Below are 15,836 nucleotides of genomic sequence, written 5' to 3' on the forward strand. Positions count from 1 at the left end.
AGATAATTGCAGCGATGTTTAGATATGACAATAATTTCTTGGAATGCAAGTGAGGGGGGGAAAACGAGCTGAAATGACGCCAAATAAATGGATAAGTTGTCTGTTTAGTTCTGCTGGTGTAACAATACAGCCTCCAGTCACAAATCAGGACTTGCAGGAAAGTGAATGAAATATAATTTGTTGGAGGTTACCATATGAAACTCAGGCTTTAATAAGCCAAGCTATAGAGATGATGTATTACTGGAGGTTGAGAATGTTGATGTAACCCAAAGTTGTTGAAGTAATTGCTCCTTGTACCTGGGTGGTCCCTTTGAGAATAGACTGCACGGTTTGTGCATGTGTGTATGTCTGTATGTGCTCGTATTGGTGGGTGTAGGAGTGGTGTTGGTCTTTCACAATTGATAGCTTCCTATGTGGACAGATATAGTAACAGCGAAAACAGCGCAGCTGTCTCGTAGTATAAAGTTAGAGCAGTTAACCCCTGCAGCGCTGAGGCGATTGATGGAAGCCTCTTACAATGGGGCCCTTATCCTGGGCAGGAAGTAAGGCTGATGATTGTGAGAACCAGGGATGGAAAGTGACAATACATCAAGTGATTAGTTATTGGGCTGTGATAGGATTTCATTTCTTCAGATGGGTTCAGCATGATACAGTGATTTAAGTTATGTTCAGATTATTGTTGGACGGTCATTGGTTAACTTTTCTGAGTAGTTTAGTGTCACTATGATCAATGTAAGATTTTCAAAGGGTCAAAGGGAACATCATTATTTCCATTATTTGAGTCCACCAACATAGACACAAAACTGTGTGTTGACTAAAAGGTTTCCAGTGTTCAATATATGTGAAAAAATAGTTGTTATTCTAGTATCACAGAGTATCTCTCTCTATATAGATATATTTATATACACACACACACACAATTAATGTTTCAATGTTAAAGAAACTGAGGCATGTACCGAAACATTTAATATAAAACGTGTTCCCAACAACCCTTTTTTGCATATTTCATTATGACGTTTTTTTCCACCTCAACCAAAAAAGTTTCCAAAATGTGTATTTTTTTATTGCAAGAATTGATTGAATTTATTAACAAACAAACATTATGTCCCTTTCCTACCACTAGGAGTTGTGATAATCAGAAACCGTCCCATGAAGTCTAGAAAATGTATGATTTTTTCTTGACTGCATCACTAAACAATAGCGTGGAGGAAAACAGGAATCTAAACTGATTATGGAGAGATGTAAAATTATCTGTATAAAAAAAATATGTATTTAAATTGAATTATCTCAAATCTAATTTGTATTGAGGTCAGACGATGCATCGGTATTTTTCATTAAAGAGACATTTGACAGTAAAAGCAAATATGTAGCATTTAAGATAATGCTAGAACTTATTAACCTTTTGTTAGGTGCTCTGTAATACAACTTGCTGCTGAACATAGGACAACCAGATTAATGTGCAACTTCATATTGAAAGCCTGAAACCGATGTTTCTTCCCCTTTTGCTCTTCGAGGAGCACCACTTGTCCTTGAAGCTTTGTGAAGTGTGATTTGTAAATGAGATAGGCGAGTATTACAGACCCTTGGTATTTCTCTTGGCGCCCTGCGATCAATTAAAGTGCGACAATAATAAATGTATACATTTAGAGGGATTTCGCTGCGGTGACAAATGATTTTACCCTTGAGCTATTGACATTGTCTAGGAATAAGCTGTGTCCGTCCCTGTTGTGTATTCTGTCTGAGGGTCCCTTCCTCTGCTCGGGGAGTCCGCAGACATGGCAGACACATATTCATCATTAACATGTGAGCATGGACATACCCAGACACACACACACACACACACACACACACATACATGTAAATGCTGTTTCCTCTATGCTAGCATCCTCTGCTCAACATGCGTGAGGTTTAAACATTATTGTCTGTCCCTCAGCTCACAGGTCAAAAGAAAAGTTAGATGTAATCATTGTTCTTACTTATAATGGGATTGAGAGAGAAATATTTGTGTGGCTCTGTAGCTCGCTGATACCATCTTCAGATGGAGGTAATTGGATCCCCTGTAGTCAACTGAATGATGATTGTGAGCGCTCTTATTAAGTGAGATGAGAAAAGTGGAGACTCAGGAGTAGTTGCATTCTTTGTCGTGTGGGTGACACTTTCTTTGTTCGTTAATTTCGAAACTCCCTTTTCAAATATTTGTTTTATATTTGTTTCTCCGTGGAAAGCCGATTTACTCCTGAGCACCCCATCTCACCCACTTTTCATACTTCTTTTTGTATCTGACATGAAAATTGGAAAATATATCTTCTAATCCCCTTTTGATTTTATTCATGGCTTTGATATGTTACCTAGTTCATATGATTGATTGGTTGAGGGGGTGATGGAATTGTAGTAATAGAAGTCATTAAGCTGGTGGGGATCTAATATTACCAATCTGCTGGCCCCTGAAAGATCCATCAATAGGTGAGATATTTTCTCACGGAGAAGGAAGGGGGGGTGACACATTTAACATATTTCAATAACGTAATTTTCATGTGGGGCAGGTCAGGCTGCGAGTACAAAGGGCAATAGCGTTGGAGTGTGTGAGTTGAATCGGGGTGTATGCTAAGCAAATCAATAAAACATTAAAGGCAGCATGCAGAGAGCAGCCCATTTGGTACCTGTCTGCCAAGGGCAATGGTCTAGCCACTCAGAAAAGAGAGAAGGATTGGAGTTGCTGGGCTTGAGGAATGCGCTTGCACCAACATAATTGGAAGGTAGTTGCCTTATGACTGCAAATTGGGTTTTTGCGCTTCATCAATAGGCATTTTGACAAGCGGCGTCCATCACGGCGCATCTCACTCTTGCCACGCCATGCAGAGAAAGAAGTATCTCAATAATTACATTAAATGCCTCCCCCTCACCCACCCCCAGCAACCTTCCTTATTGTTGGACAAGAAAAGCAATATGGTATAATTAGGTTTGATTGGGTCGGTGGTGGTGGTTGAAGGACGGTTTAGATACTTTTCCAGTGAGATTTGCAGATGAACGATGTTGCCATAGCGACACGCATCTGTATCCACTAGTGCGTAAAGCATAAAGCAAGGCACGTGGGGCAACTTGTAACATCTGTTAACTGGGAGCGTGCCAGGTGCATTGACACCGACCTGCTGTGCTAGATGAACTCATGCAGATGTGCAGCAGTTATAGATGAACTGCTGCAAAGATTTTGTTCTGCGTTTCATCTTTGAGAAGCTGGGTAAAAAGGCTTGTGTTTGTTGCGTTTAACCCTTTTCAGGCTGATCAGCTGGGGGCTGGCTGATGGAGGACAAATTAATGAAAATGTTTTCAGACTGAAAAATGAGCAGCAGTAGGTTTATTTTCAGCTATGAAAAGAAACAGTAAGGTAGTTTCTTAATTTCTCAGTCGAGCAAACAAATTATACAAGTTATATTTGCCATTGATTATGCCATTGATAGTAGCATACATCAGTTCATATCAGGAAACACACCGATTTTTACACGGAAGAATATGCAATCTAAATTGTTGTATTGTTACTGCATGAACTTGTTGAAATAATACGCTTGTTTTTGAAAATTTGTAGTAAGTAAGATATTTTACTGATTTCTTTTTAATCTATGCAAAAAAGGTGGAAGTAGTGCTCGAGTTCCAAGCCTTAAGACTACGGTACTTTATCTAGACAGACAAAAACATTTTGCAGACAGATCTGAGTGGAGAATCCCCTCCTGCGTTGTTCATGTGTGAAAGGCTCACTCAAATTGTGTGGACATTCTCAGGAGTTCATGTCCGAGAACGGCTTCAATTAATCTGTAATCCAAATTTGATGCCTGTGACCATATCGTCATTTGTGAATGTTCCAGGAAAAAGAAAATGCTTTTTATTGATTATGTCTCCTGAGCAGTGTTGTGAAATATAAACCACGCTCAATCCACTCTGGCAAGACTGGATTTTGGTGCCGTGGCTTTCTGTTTCTATGTATCATCTAGTTCAAGAGTGTATTAATTACTTAGAGAGCGTGAACAGTAAGATGTCAACTCTTAACCATAAGTGTGTTTAAGAGTCAGCAATACTAAACAATCTGTGCAGTGTCATAATTATGTTACAAGACGTCTTGACAGAATCAGTCACCAAGACACAACCCAGCTGAACAGTTCAAACAGTCCTTTCAAATACAGTGGCCTCAGTGGACCAGAATGCATTGCAGTCAGCACTGTACATTTATGTACGAGTGACAGCACTTTGTTAATGACGGGAGAATCGGTGGCTCCACTATCATCATCATTATTGCTGCTGCCTGCAGCCCACAGCTGAATGCAACATGTTAACACAGCAGGGTGAGGAAAAGTCATCAAAGTAAATTATAATACATCGACATGTAAACCGTCGCACTGAACACCACAGAATGACACGTCGCTGTGGCAGAGCTTTAGAGCAGACATTTTACAGCTGAAGCTGGGTATAGACTGTACGATTTAAGACCCTTTTGGCTCAGGTCTTTGAGTCGTACGACTATAACCTTGTCGTGCGTTGTTTGCTGCGCAGTGTTCAGAGGGAAGCAAGAAGCGATTAATAGCTACCGACCCAACTTCGCTCTCCATGATACATTTTTGACATGTATGAGCACATGAGCCTCGGCTACACATCACAGATGATTTACTTGTACAGTATGAGTTGGACAGCATTTCTAAAAAGGGTATGCTCAGTTTAAGTCTAATTCATGTAATTCTCTGAACAACATCTGACATGACAATTCTTTAAGGCCAGTGTTAATGTCAGGTATCAGCAAAAAAAAAAAACATTATGTTAACATTATGAGGTCACGGAATATATGTTCACACATTAAAGGTCAAAGATCAGCCTTACAATCGTCAGCTTCTCTGGAAATTGACGGACAGGGACTAGCATTAGCAAGTGGGAATGTTTCACAAGACTGGTATGAGAAGGAGAAGAGCATGGGTTTCTTCATAATGGATGTGTGACTTGATGTTAAGCAATATTCTGAAAGTAGGAAGGAAAAAAACATGAGAACCAGTCCATCCTTACTTCTACACCCGGTGTTATCCACATATTGTCTGGAGCGCCATGACCCCACTCGTCTTTGTGTCTGCTTCTTACAAACACAGCGCCGAACAAATAAAACAACAGGAAGCGTATGACAGAACGGCTCTATCTGCTGTCCGGTTTGATGAGTCATCATCACATTCGGTTTATGGACGTTTCCAGCCCTTGTTTTTGTTTTGAAATTGTGTAAACTTTTTTTGCGAGAGATGTACACAGATAAGCGAATGTTTGGATTGCTGTTTAGTCATCCCAGCATCTGTTATTGCATTTATCATGACAGGAAATAAAACTGAAAATGTCATCTTCATGAAGGGGCCGTTGCCGGGGAGGAGAACTGGAGATGTTAGAGTCTGATGCGAGCATGTGTGATGTTGTCTGATTGAATGCTGTGATATAACTCCCTTCTAAAACAGAACCTCATTTGTTAAACAAAAGAACTTCCTATCCTGTCATGAATCACTGCTGCTCAGGTTTCATAAAATATACCTTGTGTTGCCATGTGTGATTTACCCCTGCAGGAATCGCCTGAAATCAAGGATAAAAAAAAAAAAAAAGAAAAGAAAAACAATTATCCTGCTATTTTGGAGGCATATTTCTTTAAAATTGGACAGTCTGGGGATCTGTAATAAACCTAAGTGCTGGAATGAAGAAAAAGCTCCTTTTAAAGGCATCCACCTTGGGGAGCACGCCACTGGAAATCCTCTGGCTCTTTTTAATACATCAAAGTAGCAAATTAATCCTGAATACAACACATGTACAGGCAGGTAAATGAAGACAAAGCCACAGTGGACCTGGGCTACATGCCTCTTATTACAGGCCTTTGATAAACTCCACCTCGAGCCTTACAAATGGCTTATTGTGAGGTGTGGGGGAAACTTATTCTTAATAAGGCTGTCACTTTACAAGGGAAGTGTAAGCGAGAGAGTTAAGGATACAGAGACAGCATCTGCACAAACTGGTGGACGTCACACAGGCCTACTTTATCTAGCAGAACTAAATAATATCTGACATTTGACACATTTTGAAAGGAAGAACGTCTTTTTGTCTAAATGAGACATTACACTGAATTCGCCAGAGCTGCAAGACAAGACAGAGGACATCGTCTACGCCTAAAAGTAATAAGCTCTGACCATTTTCCATTTAGCATTTGAAACAATACCGATATATTTATATCTATATTTGTTTCTTGCTGTGACTAAGCTCTTGCTCATTGTAATGACAAAGAAAGGCAGAACAGAAAGTGTCGTGGAAGATTTGGGTTGGGAGCAGTGACTCAGAATTTGGCTGACTTGAAGCTCCTCGTACGTCAGAACTGCTTCTAATTGCAGTTATTATGATTCCGTTTTAATTGTCGCATGATGTGAGATCAGTGGTTTGTTCTCTAATAAGGGATGAGCAAATCACATTTCACCCTCCAACAAACATCCAACAAATTTTAAATATTGCATCTATCTGACAACTTATCACTGTATCACCTTACAGCAATATTTTAAACTGCAGCATTTTCAAGATGCATGTTTAAGAACGCAGTCATGCAAATAGTAAAATATGTGTACTTTCTGCTCTGGACACATGAAGCCAGTTAAACAGTGCAGAAGTTGGATTTCTCATTGCTTGACAGCTGCAATTTGGCAGACACAGGATGTTACCTGATGTTAACTTCCCTCTTAGGTTTCAAAAGGTTTATTTATTCATAACAAAAGTCTCATTTACACATTTACAGTAATTGTCCCTCGGAACCAATTCTGACTAAATAGCAGCAGTCGATACCACAGATCGTCGTGATGTTAACCCTTCATACCTTCATTTTTGTGTCATTATGTTTTATTATTATGAAATTGTTCCTTTATAGTTCTATTTTATATTATTGTATTCTTTTAAGCTGTATTTACATTTTCCTTGGCTGCTGTAATACCTGAATTTCCCCCATGGCAATGAATGAAGGATCATCTTGTCTTATCTTGAACTTAACTCAAATGCTTTTGGAACAGCAGCCAGTGAGCACATGTTTAATTTAAACTGTGGACAAAACTGAGACCAGAACCAAGACTGAGACCAGAACCCAGTCCGTACAAAGGCCACTCAGATCAAACCATTACTGAACCTGTCTGCTCCTCCCAAATGTGAGACCTGAACAAAACCTGAGACTGATTTGGGAAAGGCTGTCTCACTAATACGAAAAACAACAAATGATCTGACAACAGCAATAGACCAATAGAATATGTTATGACAACCCATCAAGAAACATACACGACTTATACTGGCAGATACACTTCAGGTTTTAGTCGTCTGACATTGTCAGTATGTTTTTGCAGAGAAGGTTTTTCTTTGTCAGAATTATCTCTACACTGTGAGGTTGGATTTTAAGATCCTCAAGCTTCTGCTATGCACCAGGTACTCTGTATATTTGCGACACATGACAAGCAATAATGCAGACGGGAGGAGCAGAGAGAAAAGGAGTTACATTTGCAAATAATCCAACCCAATCTGGAGCCCCTCGAAAGATTTTAACGCACGGCATCATCTCAAACTTGACCTGTCATGCAACCTAAGCTCAAGTGGAGGCACCGCAAAGACGTTTTCACTACTGGTTAGCATGACTTGACATTAGAGTCAAATCTGTATCATTACAGTTTATAGTTTCATGATTTTTATCAGTGATAATATGAAAGCATTTTTTAACCTGGGGATTACAAGTGTCACGTAACCTAAGAAAATGTTTGCATCAACCAGAAGAGAAAGTTGTGTATAAAAGTCGTGTTTTTCTTAAAGAGACTGTTAATGCAACACTCAAATGTGATTTCCTGCACCAAGGAAGAAATGTTTTAATTTGTCTGTCTGTTTTTTTACAGGATTATGCAAGAATGTATCAATGAATTACAGCAAAACTTGTAATTGTGGTATGGGTCCCAAAAGAACCCATTAAGTTTTGGTGCGGCTGTAGATCAGAATCAAGATCCTTTCTTTAACATTGCAAATTGAGTTTTTCAACATTTTCACCATTTGGATCTTAATAAAAAACATCCGACATGTTGAAGGGCTGGTGTTTCTGAGTATGTGCAATATGGTGCAAATAAAAATCCAGATCTAGTGAATATAAATGTTGAACCAAACTGTGCAGGGTGTCAAAGAGAGGACGTATAATCCTCAATTCTTGCATGAAGTATTTCAGAGTGTCTTTCCGTGTGACTATTGACACAGCTGTGTAAGTGAGGCGACATATTTTATTCCCTGCAGGGCTACGAGACAGTATAATCCCCCAGAGATGACTTCCTTTTGATAGTGCGCTCTGAAAGCTTCCTGTCACTTAGTGGAGTTTGACGGCATCATCGCAGCCTCCATTGATCTGTTTGCTTGACTCTGCATTATTGAGATGACAATTGTGTGTGTGGCTGAGCACCGAGTGTGTCCCAACTGTAATGCACGCCTCAGATCCATTATAACCCGATTAGATTCCCCCTCTCCTGGAAGCACCGCTCTGTGACAGAGAGCATAATCTTTAATGGAATTTGTGTGAAATTAAATTATATGAGCATCAATAAACATAACATAATTCAGAAGAGTAAATGGGCTTAATTTATTGGATGGGCAGGCGTAATGGCACCGGTGTGTATAGAATGAAGATGTCAGGGGGGACAGGTTTGAAGCAGCGGGGTAAACAGGGTTGACAAATACATCATCAGCACGCACGCATGCATATGTATGATATGGGGGTGCACGCGTGTTTGACACTTTAAGTGAGAGAGATAAATGTTAACGATGAGGCAGAGCAGGGTCTTCACTGTTCTTACAGTTTTGTGTGAGAGCATGTGTGTGCGTGTGTGCGTTCAATATTCTGAGGCAGGAATTTGGAACAGCAGGACGCTGGCAGATTCTTCATCCACATGAGTGGGTAAAGAAAGTTCAACCTTTTATTAGAGAGGACTGTAATTTAATGGGCAGGGTGCACACATGGACTGAGAGAGCCAAGCGAGAGATGAAGACAGAGGGAGGCGAGGGAGGGAGGGAGAGAGAGAGGGTAAGGGAGAGGGGAAGACAAAGATTAGACTGAGAGGCAGATGAAAAGATAGCAAGAAAGTGGTGGAGAGATGGAGAGGGAGTCAGACGGGAAAGGGGGGAGGCAAAGGTTGATAACGCTGTGGGTGAAAACACATTGAGGGATGGAGTGAGAAAGAAGGGCTTGGACTCTGTGTGTGTGTGTGTGTGTGTGTGTGTGTGTGTGTGTGTGCTTTGAAAGGAGGATTTGATGGAGTGGCTCAGCAGCTGTAACAGTCAAGTGTTTGATTGCCCGGGTGGGAATCGTGTGAGTTTGTCATTTTGCGTCTTAACCTTTTTTCGGGGGAGATTTTCTTTTTTTGGGGCGGGAGGTTAATAATCAAAAATGATCTGCTTCACTAGAGCAGATAAATAGTGTCAAACACAGCTGGGACAGAGAGGGGCTGACTGGCCACCACAGAGCTAAATTGATGGTTGTAGCAGCAGAGGAGACGAGGGGAAAGCCCCCTCGCTCTACTGTATGACATGAATAGACTTCTAGGTGTCGTTTTTTTTTTTCCTCGTCTTCTTTTTTCTGCTCTGTCGTTTTCGTGATGAGCCGCAGTCAGAAGCCAGGAGGCGCAGATGTAAAGAGCGCGTCGCCCGAGACATGGGGAGCACAGTGCAGCTGAACCGACGGAGCGCCTTCACAACAGTCTTTCAATTCACAATCTAAAAGGTTGACGTTTTTATTCATTATTTCTTTCTTTCCCCCCCTTCTTTCAGTCAGGCTGACTCTGGTTCAGAAATGCTCTCCACAGTGTTGACCCTCTGTCAGGGATTATGTCATAGTCAAACACACTCATGCACACACACACACAGACACACACACACACACACACACACATGCTGTTGAAGACATATGTCACTGTCACATTTTTTCCTCCTCCTCCCAGAAGGCCTGACTGTTTTTGAAAGATATACTGTCTGCAAAGGCGCTTCTTCTTTATCCCATAAATCTGTTTGTGTGGCGGATAAAAGGAGATGGACTGAGAGGAAAAGAAAAGCAACTCAGTTTACTTTATCATCTTTCACTCTCCCACCTCCCCCAGTCCGCACACACACACACACATACACACACACACACACACCCCTGCCATCGCTCCAGCACCAGATTTGTGGCCATAATCGAGGATAACTTACAGTATAATCTTGTTTGTTCCTTTCTTAAATGGAGCGATAACATCTCTCCGGATCATGAGTGGAACGGCAGCAGGGGGAGGAGTAGAGGAAGAAAGAGGAGGAGGAGGTAGGTGGGACTGTAGCAACGGGGGAGGTGGGAAAGGATAGAGAGGCTGTTGCACCTCTTTTCTTTATGTGGAAATCCTATAGCGGTGGCATTTATGACCAGATGCCTGCTTGCTCCCACTCCAGGATTTACTAACCCCCTCACACACACAAACACACATGCACTCAACTCGCAATGTAGGCGCAGCGTTATCTTGAGAAAGGACAGTAATAAATATCTGCAATATAAGAGGTCAGCAAAGGTCGATTGGCGAGGAAGATCCCCTGTCATAATTTGTTTAAGGACCTGCACTCGAGAGCTGTTTGGGGGATTGTCAATGTTGTGTGTGTGCGGGTGTGTGATTGTGTTTGTGTGTGTGTTGGGGGTTAAACGGTTCGTTATTCAGTGAAGTAAAATGGGCTTTTGTTTAGTCTAAAAGCTCAAAGTGACACTTCTGTATAAATTGGGTTAAAAAAATCCTAATAGATGATATTTATCTTATTCAATACAGTGAGAATCCATATTATCTGCATAAATGACATATAATACTCAGTTTAGTCAAACTGGTGTACTGGTTTGTATTATTAATATTATTAATTATTTAGTAAAGTATCAGCTGATACCAGAAATAAACCATGGTGCTCACAGAGCCAATAAATGATGATTTTCATATCTCATATCTTATTAAAGAATTCATGAACAAGCTATAAGAAAATCCAGAAACCGATATGATGTTATTAATGTACACATACGTATATATCAAGTGCATACCCTGGTACATAGGGCAATATAGAGTGCATACAAATACACATTTACATATCACCGCTGTTCAGTGGAAACAATGCATCGTGGATGATTTAGTTGTATTCCTTTATGAGAGTAGATTCTCATTCTCTTGACTAATATAAAAAATATCAAAAAGCAGAAAACATGGTCTATGTCATAGGTCATGAACAGGTGATGTTTTGGCAAGATAAGACAAAAATATCCCGGAAAATAAATAATGATATGATTCAATTCAATCGGATCTTTCTCATTTGTAATTTCCTTTATGTGATTTATGTAGTTTTACTGATATGAAATGATAGAATAATCAATGTAAATGATTGTTTTCAAAAAAGGTCAAACTGCGTGACTTAACGTGTGATGCTGCTGTGCAGAAGTCAGAATGTCTTATTAAAGCCTGTTGTTTGTGCCTGGGAGAGAGACAGAGGACGGCTCTGGGCAGCAGATCCCTCATCAGCCGAGCTATAGAAAATACCTTGTTAATTATTTAAAAGGCTGAGCAGGCTCACAAGCTATAGCGATAAAGCCAATCAGAGATGAGGGGTTGTTTGCGAAAAAAAGAAACCTGATAAAGGAGAGCCCGGCCCTGCATGTGCCAGCCTGCAGACCTTCCCAGCCAAACCTTTCCCATGTAGGGGTGTGCGTGATGGATGGGCCTGCATTTCCTAATGCCCACCCACCTATAAACACACACTCACCCCCCCCCGTCCTTGCTGCACCTTCTTCAACCCCCCCCCTCCTCCCAGCTTGGACAGGTGATACAAGTGTATATTTATTTATTTCCTTTAATACTCTTCTTTATCTCCTTCATTGTTAGTAGGCCTGTGAGATTGATCAATATTTAATTTTCTGGGAGAAGGAGTGTGGAGGAATCAGGGCTGCAGTGACACTCAGGAAATCTTCCTCTGCACACCGGCTTCATTCTCTCATCCTCTCCTCCTTTCCTCATCCTCCCTTCATCTCATGTCTCATCCCATTCCTCTATCTCTCCATCCCCCCCTTCACACCCTCTTCCTGTTACTCTGTTAACCATTGTTTCTCCATGCTGAACAAACGGGCCTGATCTTCCCCTCCTGATAGAAAAAAAAAGGTGAAGTTAAGCTGTAATGTAATGAAGGATCATAAAGGGAGTTGCTGTGCCCTCTTGCAGGAGGGCCTTGCCCTGAACAGCGACCTTTGGTGACCTTTGACCCCATATAGTCATTGCCCAATGCTTGAATATGCCCTTTAATGACTGAGCAGTCTAATCAATGGATCATTTTTCAATTTGAGGACTGGAAGGTCTGGGCTTAATGCTACTAGCAGAGCAGCAGCTCACAATGGAAAAGAGGCAGAAATAAATGTAAGACCGTCTGTATTGTCATTGTGTATGTTTCCATCTGTATCTGGTGGCAGCCTGAGAAGATGCTGACACTCGCTGTGTTTTGAAAATGAAAAATTGGAGGCCTGGCCCTGCCAATAAAGCAATGAGACTACTGCTTAGTCAGGTTCAACTAATCATGTCTTTTTGTCAATGTATTTGAAACGAGCGAATTGTCGTCAATGACATAAGCCATCATTGTCCTGACCCTAGAGCCCTCTTTAATTAAACCATAGATTTGATTTAATGCCTTTGCTTTGGTCTTTTCTTCACTTTGTTTCGTTTTTGACGTATAGAAGTTACAGGCGGGAAAGATTAGAAAACAAGATCTATGTTTTATGTTGAATTGCTTTTAAATGTTTTTTGATATAAATCAGTCTAAGTGTACTTGAGGCATCAAAGGGGCGAACACGTGTTGTGGAAAAGAAGGGTATGTTTTCCTTTCCAATGCCATTTTACAGAGGAATGTTAAATGGCACTCGGTGGATTGAACACATTTTCGCAGTTACTTTAAAGAAAAAGACGAAGCATCCTCTTTTCTGCTGTTTGCATTATCAGTGCTTCAGTACAGTAGATGATCATGAAAGAGAGCTGATAGTTTTGACTGCAGGCCATTGAGACGTACTCTAAATAGAGGGCAGTGCCACCGCAGCTCTCATTATACCCCCCTCCTTTCCTTTTGCCCCTCTTGGTAATCGCCACCAGAAGGGTGCAGGAATTTTCTCCGCACATGCTGGCGGTTTCTGCCTCGTTTCAACCTCTGCTTCCCATTGCGAAGCGAGGAATTCAAATTTTCATACACACAGCACGGAGAAATTGCTCTCGCAAAGTTGTTCCTGTCTCAGAATGTCTGGCACGCTTTGAAATATCCACTCTAAAGACTTTGAAAGCGAGTGATAAAATGTTATCAGGAGAGCAACAAAAAAAAAGCGAGAGCTGTTCTTTTATGATTCTCTCACTCTCTGAAGTGGCAGCAGCCAGTTTTAGCTCTGTCTATCTGTGATCCACATAGCTGACTAATAGTGTTGTGCAGCATGTGGTCTCGGGGGCTTCAGGCCAGGTGTTGGTGTTAATGCTGTAACCCTCGCAACACCTGTTAGGGGCAAATTCAGCTTCCACTCACTCGTCTTGTCTGCTCGCCCTGCTTAACCAACCGGACTCATTCTCAATGAGAAATGTGGTCATCCAGAAATTATTACAAAGGAACCCAGTATAAAAAAATGTATTGGATCTATATATTATATTAAATCAGCGATATTGTGTCGCAGTCTCTATCATAGGCTTAAATGTCCAATATGAAGAGATAACTAGCTTCTCTCTGTTAGATATAAAGACAATGTGTTATCATGATGATATTCTGGGCAGCAAGACATGTGTAATGCTGCCAGTCTCTGCCAGGAGAACAACTTTTAGTGGACATTTCGGATTATAGCTACTGTTGCAGATTCCAAAACTTTTTGTAAGTACCATTCATTTGCACCCTTACATTTATAAACATATGGCCCAGGTAGAAAAATACCGCAATTCCCCTCAAACAGGGGGCCATGTTTTTGTCCTCTGGACACTTTGCCCAACAATGATCTTAAACGACAAGAGCATTTTAGAAAAATACATCTAGCGAGTGTTCTTCAGTTAATGGAGCTTGCTTAGTTTCAAAGATGATAGCTCAGCTGTAACATCATGTGACGAAGTAAGGGACTTGCTGACAGCTACGCTATCTTCATGAAAGGACATTGTAAGAATATTGACAAAAAATGTTCTTCAATGGTTGATCAATATGGCTTTTACAGAAACAATTAATTATTAGAGTATCAGAGTATTTCCATCTCTGCTACTTTTAAATTAATGTTTGATTATGTTTATGCAACTATAAAGATACTGGAAAGGACTGGTCAGGGTTATAGTTAAAAAGTAAATGATTGAGGTTAGAAACAAATGGTATTTTTGCCTATGTTATAAGAACAACAGTCTGTGTCAGAATCACTTTGTGCATACGACCATCTTTTCCAAATCATAAACCCTAAATGCGCAATGGGAAGCAAGTGAGACAGTGAGTCAAACTTTTCCAACTTGCGGGTAGAATTTATCCTGAGAATAGTGAAAATTCTGCATGAAGGTACGATGCTGAGCAAAGATATGAAGAGATAAAGTGGAGGAAAAAAACCTGGACCTGCAGTTCTTGGTGGGAACACACAAATACATGCATTGTTGGTGCATACACTGCAATGAAAATAAATAGAAGTTGCACAAGTCGCTATTGTGGTTATAAAACCATGCTGCTGTCATCTTTGCTTTTGTGTGTGATTATTTGGCAAATTCCCTGTCAGAAAAACATACACCCATGTCATTTTAAGTGTTTGACCAAGCAGCCCATTTTGTTGTTTTCTAGAGAGGGCAAATAATCTTATTCTCTCCCTCTGCTGTATTTTCTGAAGTGCTCTTTAGCAGGTGTCACAATCACAGATTGTCACATGTCCTATTGATTGGTTGCCGAATGTCAAGTAGGCAGAATCAAAAGGAAGAAAGAACACAATTGAATTTCTTTTAGTTTCTGATTGTGTTTATACCGTTAACCCTAAATGAACTGAAACCAACACATAATGGTGAGAGATGTCTGTGTTTGACGCAAGAGGTTGCCACCTTCTGCACCAATTATTGTAGCTCGGGTAAGTAAACACCGCAGGAGGTGAGTGAGGTCGGCATCCTTTCTCGGGTGTTGGTAACCAAAGGTAACAGCACAACCTGAGTCATACCACAAGACACTTTGTCCAAGTCATCCACCTTGACACCTCCCTCATTAGATCCTACAAAGAGAGGTGGTGGAAAATAATCCTACTGTAGACATCACCACGAGAGAGTCAAGAGTAATGGTGAATGAAACAAATGTAACTCAGCTTGAAGACACAGCAGACTCACAAGTGAGCGGATGGAGGGAGGAAAATTTCCCTTCTGGAAAGAACACATTTAATCATATTCCTGCCTTGACAACTTGCCCTTTGTCTCTTCTCTCAGGTGTCATTATGTAACCCTCGGCAACCACTACAGACAGCTTTACAAGATGTTATGACCTCTTAAACAGTGGCACATTAAAGTATTCCTCTCCAGCTCAGTGGTCCACAGAGGCCAAGTTCTTGCCAGGGATTATCAAAGTTAACAGGATTTTAATGGGCCCAGGGAGACTGGTAAAGACCCTATCCAGGGCCAGGTAGCGCTGTTCGCCTGCTACCCCTCGCGCTCCCGAATGCAGTCAGGCTGCACATCCGAGCACCAGCTAAATAATAAACAGATGGCCACTGCCAAACAGAGCCAGCCCCAGTTCAAACTACAAAGGGACCCCAAAATGAAATGATAGGGTATTAAAGGGGA

This window comes from Paralichthys olivaceus, chromosome 13 (assembly GCF_024713975.1).
Source record: "Paralichthys olivaceus isolate ysfri-2021 chromosome 13, ASM2471397v2, whole genome shotgun sequence".
NCBI classification, from domain to species: Eukaryota; Metazoa; Chordata; class Actinopteri; order Pleuronectiformes; family Paralichthyidae; genus Paralichthys; species Paralichthys olivaceus.